This window comes from Pygoscelis adeliae, unplaced genomic scaffold (assembly GCF_000699105.1).
Source record: "Pygoscelis adeliae isolate BGI_AS28 unplaced genomic scaffold, ASM69910v1 Scaffold65, whole genome shotgun sequence".
NCBI classification, from domain to species: domain Eukaryota; kingdom Metazoa; phylum Chordata; class Aves; order Sphenisciformes; family Spheniscidae; genus Pygoscelis; species Pygoscelis adeliae.
In genome coordinates, this window is record NW_008824864.1 from 67,982 (window position 1) to 76,805 (window position 8,824).

An 8,824-nucleotide genomic window follows, 5' to 3' on the forward strand; every position below is an offset into this window, starting at 1 on the left:
CAGTGTAATTTGATGTGGCCAGCCCTAAGCCTTGAAGCTGGTTGTGAAACTTTCCTAAGAAATTTTTGCAGTATTGTCTCTGTTATACTAGAACGTGAAACCCAAATTTTCTCAGGTTCAGAGCTGAGCTGGGACAGCGGGAGGGGGAGGGAGACCAATTTCCAGAGTTGTACTCTGGTAACCTGGCTCCTACGCTAGGACATCCAACACCTAGGTTTTCTTTATTGTTTCTGAAACATCTGTTTTGGATTAAAGACCAGAACCCAGATGTGGCTGCCCTCACTGTATAAAAACATACTAATGTTTTTATATATATATGAAAGTGAAAAAAAAATGGTGAGTGCTTGGTTTGCATTTCCTGTCTTGCATGCAGCGTGTGCTTCAGGCTGGGCAGAAAACAACAGGGGCATTAAGCTGGCATCACGCAGGAACCTCCCTTGGCACTCAGCAACTTAAATAAACGCTGGAGTGTAACACAGTGAATAAACATTGTCCTGACCATGATTGTTCTCAGAGTTATGATGCCTACTGCCTTCAAGCCTCAGCTTATTTTGAGGTATTGTTACCAATTCCAAAATCTTGCAGAGAAGCTTCTGTATAACTATACTCAAGTTTTTAACATCTGCATATTGCACGTTGCATAAATCATCATGATCTGCAAGTAATTTGCAAGAGTTTTCAAGGCTGCATGCACATGTGTGGGATGGAAAAACAGCTGGTAATCATGAATTTTCAAAATCTGCTCACAATACAGCTGCTAGCAGAAGCCGTGTAAATATTGACCTTGATGTGAAATTCTGTGTCTGTCTTCCCATGATTTTCTGTTTCTCATTTTAGGATTTTCCTTTCTTTCATTTTGGTTTTGGTGATGAACTGCAGTAACCACAGGCATCCTCTGCCTACTATTAACATGAGCATTAAGATTTTGAGTACATCTGTCCACAGAAAGACACAAATGAGAACATCATATATTCTTGCCTGGTCGCAAAACATACCTTTGATAGCATGCCACAAAACTCCAAGTCTTAAGTGAAGCAAAGCAACCCTCTCACTATTTCATCCCTTACATTTTCCTAGACCCATTCTCTGGAAAAGGTAAAAGAAGATATAATTGAAGGTCAGAGATGGGCAACTGGTGCTGCAAGAAGACTACAGCCCTGGTAAGCATACCTGGGGACATGCACCACAATTACGTTGCAGGTAGGGTGTAATGGCAGGACTATCAGCCACGCGTCTTGCCGCTGTCAGGGACAAGACAAGCACCGAGCAATCCCGCTTCAAACAAAAACAAAACGACGGATGCCTACAGGCCACAAACAGACCTTCCGGAGTACCTCAGCATGCACGCTCATGACAAGCCTGAATGACAAGCCTGGACAGGAAGCAATCACCAGGCATCACGACCCCCTTCTTTTCACAAACGGTGCTTCATTTCAGGTCCCAGCTTCTGCGAAAGTGATGCCAACCATGGCTGAAAAGACAAATTTGGTGCTGGTTACATCATCCATAACCACAATCCAGACCTGCTTCCAGTCTGCCTGTCCTCCAGCAATCCTCCCTGGCACCATCACCAGGAACCCCAGTTGCAGGGCAGGACGCCAGTGCAGGCAAGTGCTTTGGCCAACGTGAGGTAACTTGGCAGCTTTTCCTCTGGAGTGAAAAGCAGTCTCTGTTAAAGGCACAAAGATAACCTACATTGGAATTACAGTGTGGTGCCTGGCAAAAAATAAACTATTAGCTAGGGGATTATTTTTCTAATTTAATTTCTTCTGACTTAGTTCACAGACTTCCGCAGAAGAGAGCTCTTTCAAACACTTTTGTACTTACCTTTGTCAGGTAAAGCAGCTCACTGAGTAATCACCTGGCTGTACTGTAGCCACTAACTCTGGATGTGCCCTGAGTCAGAAGAAACATACAGCTGCTCTCACTATAGAGGTAATTATCATGTTTGCATTCAGCAGCTCTTGCAAACAAAAGTTGGTTTAATTACTACGAATCAAACTAGCACCTCTTCCTACTCTGAATACTCCTGGAGGAGTTACTCATATCATAGCAAATGTTGCCCTGAAGACAAAATATCCTAACAAGCACTAGCACAAACAGATGAAGAAGCCAGCTATTAACAACTAAGAACCAAGAGAGAGCATTTTCCATATAACGTCCTGGTTTAAGATTAGCATGAAGAACAATTCCAATGCAGGTACGGCTCTACAATCTCAAACCAGGCAACCGTGCTCAAAATCACTGATTTTTGAACAAATTCAACACAATCTTAGCTTGACTATCTTGACTATCTCTACTATGCTGACGGGCTCTTCCAGGTCCTATTCTGACATACCAAATTCTCCCTGGGTGCTGCACTGAAGGTCTCTAGATGTCATTCCAGGAGGGAATGTATCTCACAGAGCAAACATGCATTGTGTTACTAATGAAGAAATAGGAAAAGAATAAGTGTGCAGTGACTGGCAGAAGGCAGGAAGAAAGGCGCAGCATGAGTCTCGTGACAGGGCTTGGTCTTCTGCGATCGTCTTAATACCAGCCACATGCGAACAACAAGCTTCCTGATAAGCAGATCCAGCACCTTTGGAAGGTACTGGATGTAGGCAAGGGTCATCCTATAGCAGCAAGAAGACACAGTAGCTTCTTCCTCTGCCACGAACATCTCCTCAACTTCTTTAATCCTACCTGTGCTCTTCACTTCCTCTTTAACAGTTCTTTTGCTCTTAAACCCTGGATGCTGACATCTTTACTTCTACCAAAAACTTCAGATTCAGAGTCTGGACAGAAATCATTCCTTGACTCTTGTGCACCAATTTAAATTCTAGTCTAAACAGGATTATAAATATTTCATAACATGCCTTGTTGGTAGTGTTGCGGCTCGAGCCTAGCACTGTTAAACACTGCTTTCTCACACCATAGGTCTGCTATAAGTTTCCCAAAGTCAGAAGTAGTTACTATAAGTGAAGCAGAGCGTGAAGAAGGGAAGGAGAGGGTGAAATGAGTTGGTTTGGCTGTAAGAGGTTTTTGTATTGACCAAGTTAATCTATATACGGCAAAAAGACAAGTTTCCTGTTTACTGTTTCTTTTTTTTAAATTTACAGTTCGAGATGGAAATTCACACTCAAGGTTGAGCAGAGATATTTGGAAAGGAGCGATTTCTGTGAATGCAGCGTACTGGGTGATAAAGCAGGACATGCTTAGAGGCAGCCTTCAGGAAGCTGGCCAGCCACCGGGAACCTGGAGAGATGAGAGGCTCGGTATCTGTGCACAGGCTGGGACACTCCCCGTGCACGCTTCCGTGTCTGACAAGATAGCAGCTGTAAATACCATAATAGAGGCATTTTCAATACGCAGAAAGAAATCTCTAACACAGGACACCTTAAGAAAGCATCCAGCACCGCTATGTAAAACAGCAGCAGGGGAGAAGAGTTTTCAGCTTAAATAACACTTACCCAGCCACTCACTTGCCAGTGAAGGCTAAGCCTCCCCACTCACACTTCATGATCTGCTATTTTGCTGGGTATTGAATAACTCCATTACACTCCACGGGATTGCTCATGCCATGCAAAATAAGAGTTACTGTATTTTTCTGTGTGATATTAAATCAAGAATGGTTTTGATATAGTACTCAAGCCACTGTTGCTAAAAGTCAGTGATGGCAGCTCAGTCTTGCTTGCTACATACTCATAAGAGATTCTTGGGAACAAGTTCTGCAGGGGAGAACTGTAAGAAAAAGAGGAATGAAAATAAGCTTCCAAGGGCAAAATTGCAGGGGGGACCAACCAAACCCACAAAGGGAAATACAGCATCCTGCACAGAAATAATTTCCACAGGAGATGGAATTTGTGATAAAATTATTATAATCCAAAACAATTTACAATAAGAAAACCAAGACAGCATTCATTAACATTTGGAAAGAAATTACTGGATAGCAAGCTCTAAGCCACAAAAGACTCAAACATTTTCATGAACACCACCAAACTAGCAGCTTAAAGTTTTGCATGTGAATTATCAGTTTTACACACTGAGTAGAAACCTACCAATGGCCCAAAGGGTTGGTTAGAAAAGGCTCCACCGAACCAGTATGCATGTGGGATAACCCAGAAAGAGAAACAGGAATATCTCAATTGTTACAGCAGTTAAAATGTGGCAGGCTTCATCTGAAAGCTCAAAGCATATTAGAAGACAGTACAGCTACTACTGTACCTGAAATGTATGAATCAGCTACATATGGAGTTGTTTTAATTATATTCAAATTCACGGTTGTATCTAAACAAAATCAGATGCACAGTCAAGTCCTCCTCTTGCATCACAGCATTAATTCTTAATTTTAAGGTAGACTACCAGAGGGCAGATGTGGTAAGACCAGTCAGTCCTGCCATACGACCGACTGCAGCAACTATAGGGAAACGAGGGCAAACACTGCAGCCTGTGGGACAGGGCTGCGGGTCGTCACATTGCTGCCTGTTTCTTACATCAGAAACCGTGCTGGCATCCTTCATGAACCTGTGTGAAGTAAAGGCACCCGTAACCCTGTAAACAAGGATTTTTCTGACATCCATTTGGTCTGACATCTGAGAAACTTCCCCCGCCTTAGCGAGAGCGACTGCTGCAGCGAAGCGTGACTGGTCCTTGTTATTATGATGCCACCGCAGAGCAGCTCTGACAGCAAGGGCTGCTCCAGCAAAGACAAAGAGCAAAATATGCAGGGTGATGGCAGCAGGGGAAAGTAAACCAGATCTAAAGTACCGGTGGAAAATTGGAAATAAGCTTGCAGGGTGAATGAGCTTGTAACTTCTGAGCTACAGCTATAATATGCTTTGTGTGAAGCTATGCCGACGTGGGAACGGAAGAGCAACACCTCTAATGTAAAAACACAAAGCTACAGAAGTAAAATGCCGCTTGCAGAAGTGGATGACAGCGGGGGCTGTTTAAAAACAGGGCAAGAGGAAAACCCCGGGCCATCTCCCCCTTTTGTCATAGGTAGAAAGACCCGTTAAGGCGTTCTATAAATGAGAGACTAACTAATGTGAAAAAATTAGCACTTTTATGTGTCTTGGAGAGTTTGTGAATTATTGCTATTTCTTGATGGTGCAGTACCTGCTATAAATAAAACCGCAAGCTGTAGGAGGCAGCATAAACAAATACACTCTCACATCCTTATGACTAAACCACAGGCCTCACCAAAAAGCAATTCTGTGACCACAGAAGAGCAAGTATTTCTGACACTGCAGATACAGCAGTATCTCTCTTCTATGTGTTTAAATGGGAATCCTTTGCTACGTGCCCACTGTAGCAGGACAAAGATTTATGGAGGCCTAGAGAGTTCAAAAAGACTTAAAAAGCTAGTGGCTCCTCTGTGGTTTCAGGAAGTTCCAAGCACGGTGAAGCCAAGCCACACCATGAATATCTAGCATCCGTGCACGCTGCCTGTTGCCGCTTTTTGGACCACAACCTTTTTTTCCTCTCTGCCTGCACTGGACAGAACTTCCCCATCCTTAGGAGAGTTGCTGGTGCTAATTCAGTCTCTCACGGAAAAGTTGATCAAATGGCTGCAGAAGGCAGGTAGCAGAGATAAACCTTCATCTGCAATGAAAGACATGCTACATCTACATTTGAGAAGGACAGTGAAACAATCCACTCTTTTCCAGTCTCCAATCCTGTATAAGCAGGTGCATTCAATGCTAGTCAAATAAAGACTCAGATGCATACAATTTACATGCTGTGGTGCTAAACTGCTCCTTCCTTGTCCCGTCAGAAGCGAGGCCGGCACCCTCGCACTCAAATGAGCGGTAGAGTGAGGCGAGGCAGCCGTTGCTGACCCTAACGCTCACTACCTCTCAGCAGACCTAATCTGCTCAGGCACAGGGTCTCACTGCCGTGGTATCACTGCTCCAAGCTTCAGTACGAAGTCAGAGGGTCTGCGTTGCCTCCCACTGCACAGTGTACACACGCGGTACCTCTGTAGAGGAGGTGCCAAGAGGTGGGAGATGGTCTGCAGGATAAAGCAGCGGTATATTGGATGGCAAATGCAGATAAATTCTAATTCATGTAATACAGAGTTCAGCTACTTCTTACTGTCCTGCTAAAACGCCAAATAGAATGTGTTTACCCACTTCTTGTTTTTTCAAAAATGATTTTACACAATTTTTAATTTATAATAATATTACCGTGGTAAGGGCTTGAGCAATAGCTTCAAATACAGAGGAGACAGCAATGCAACAGCTGTGTTGGTTCTCTGCATTCGTTCCAGATGGAGGAATTCTTCTCTCATGTTCTAAAAAAGCTTCCAGACTTACCCCCCAAGCCTAGGGCATCACCACGTGGAAAGTAAAAAGCTTGTTTCAAAGAAACAGTAAACTCATGCTTTCGGTGATGGCAAATTGCCAGATAGAAGTACTGCAAATCGGAGAGGGAAAGTCTGGGTGCAAAGTCCATTCTGCCAGTTCTGCAGGAGTTGTGGCTCCTCTGCCTCACACTAAGCCAGCGGGGACTGACTGAATTACGGCCCTGCCATCTTGGAGAAAATTTCAACATAATAATAATAAAAAGTCAACATTTTTCATGTGAACAAGATATTCCAATTAAACAAGTAAAACGAAGCCCTTCATTGAAAATCCACGCTTCACCACAAAACGACTATGAAAAATTTTCACTAAGCCCCCAGTGGTGTCACTACAGAGAAATTTGTGCATGAGCCTACACTGATCCTAAAAATTTAGACCCGTGCATGAACGAGGGACTGCCATGTGGAAAAGATTTCTACATAGACTTTAATTAGCATGAAGTGTAATTAAACTAGGATAACTCCACGTGTATAATTCCTTTTATGCCACTATAAAACTTAATCTGATTTAGATTCAGTCACTTCCAAACCTATATAAGCTAACCTGGGGAAAAGGCAGTCAAACCAGAGTAAGAATGCTCACATTGAGCATCAAGCCACTTTATTCAAAGGAAATTAAATTTAGACCATGCCATATAGCAGGAAAATGTCTTTCTGTGGACAAATTCATAAGCGGGGTCTTGGCACAGATTTGCTCTCAGGGGAAACTAAAGCAGATCTTTTGTTAGAGGCTGTGAGGTGCTCAGCATCCTGAATTCCCACGGATTCCCTTGATCAGAGCTTTGATAACAGAAACAAAATACGAGGATTCGTGTAAACCAGAACATTGCTTTCTGCGATGTAACAAGATAGGGAGCTTTGAGAACAGAGATGCATTTGTCACATTTATCTCTCCGTTTAACAAAGCTCCCTATGAACCACTGTGCATTATTCATCAGCTCTGCCGCAGCACTCTGGGTGCTGTTCGCCGTTCTGAGATTGTATTACGTATCTAAAACACACCCACCTTTCACTGGCAAGCCCTTTGAGAATATCCCATTCTGGGGTGGGAGGTTTGAAACAAGCAAATGGTTTTTTTTAATGAATTGTTTATTCACCAGAAAAATAACATCAGCTGACTGGTAACTGTAAATTTGACTTAAATTTACCAGGTAGCTTTGAACCTGTTTTCAAATGAGGGAGAGAGAAGAGGATGTTATTACACATACCTGCTTTAGCATTTTGAAAAGAAGATGTTTCAATCCCTCAAGCTAGATTTACACCAACAGTGGTTACGGACGTTAAGGTGGCGATTAGCCAACACCATAAGAAAGGTCAGAAAGCTAACTGAGCGCTCTTTAATGGAGTTTGCAATGTTCCGGTATACAGTGGGGATATATGTGCTGTATGAACTAACGTTACTTTTATTTCTGGATGGAAATCATAGTTTCTTGCAAAGCCTAAGTGATATAGGAAAAAAAACCATTCCATTCCTGTTATTTTGCATTTAAAAGAGAAAACTTCTTAACGTTGTCTTTGGAAGACCAATAAATTTTGATGGAAACCAGAATCTAAGCTCCTTTTTACAGCTATATACGTTTAGTATCTACAGCGATGACTAAAGACTTCCTTCGGGGTAAAATTCCCCTTTAGAAGAGCCATCGTTTAGCTTTTTTCGCAACACTAATTTTTAGCCTTGCATCCTACATGGCTAGCACACCTAATTTTGGCCTTCTAGGGTGCTGCAGGCCTGCAACTTGTTCTGAAATTATCAGGGATTCAACTACATGAAAGACTGAAACTTAATGAATACAACTGACTGCAATTAGCCTTTTGTGGGTCGGTATGCCCTTTGACTTCAAACACATACAAGGGTCATGCTAATTGGAGGGATACTGAGTGAACATTGAATCCACTCTTCACACAGAACAGTAAAAATATTCCTTTAATGTGCATTTATACTTTTTTTTTTTACAAGAACCTTTACTGCTCAAAGTGCCAAAATAATTAGGGGTTGTGGTCAGTTCATCACACATTGTCACTGCCTCACACTCTTCCCCTGCTCCAGCGTAGGGTCCCTCCCACGGGAGAGAGCCCTCCACGAACTTCTCCAGCATGGGCCCTTCCCACAGGCTGCAGTTCTTCATGAACTGCTCCAGCGTGGGTCCTTTCCACAGGGTGCAGTCCTTCAGGAACAGGCTGCTCCAGCGTGGGTCCCCCACGGGGTCACAAGTCCTGCCCAGCAAACCTGCTCCAGCGTGGGCTCCTCTCTCCACGGGGCCACAGGTCCTGTCAGGAGCCTGCTCCAGCATGGGCTTCCCACGGGGTCACAGCCTCCTTCGGGCATCCACCTACTCCAGCGTGGGGTCCTCCATGGGCTGCAGGTGGATGTCTGCTCCACCGTTAACCTCCATGGGCTGCAGGGGGACAGCCTGCCTCACCATGGTCTTCACCACGGGCTGCAGGGGAATCTCTGCTCTGGCGCCTGGAGCACCTCCT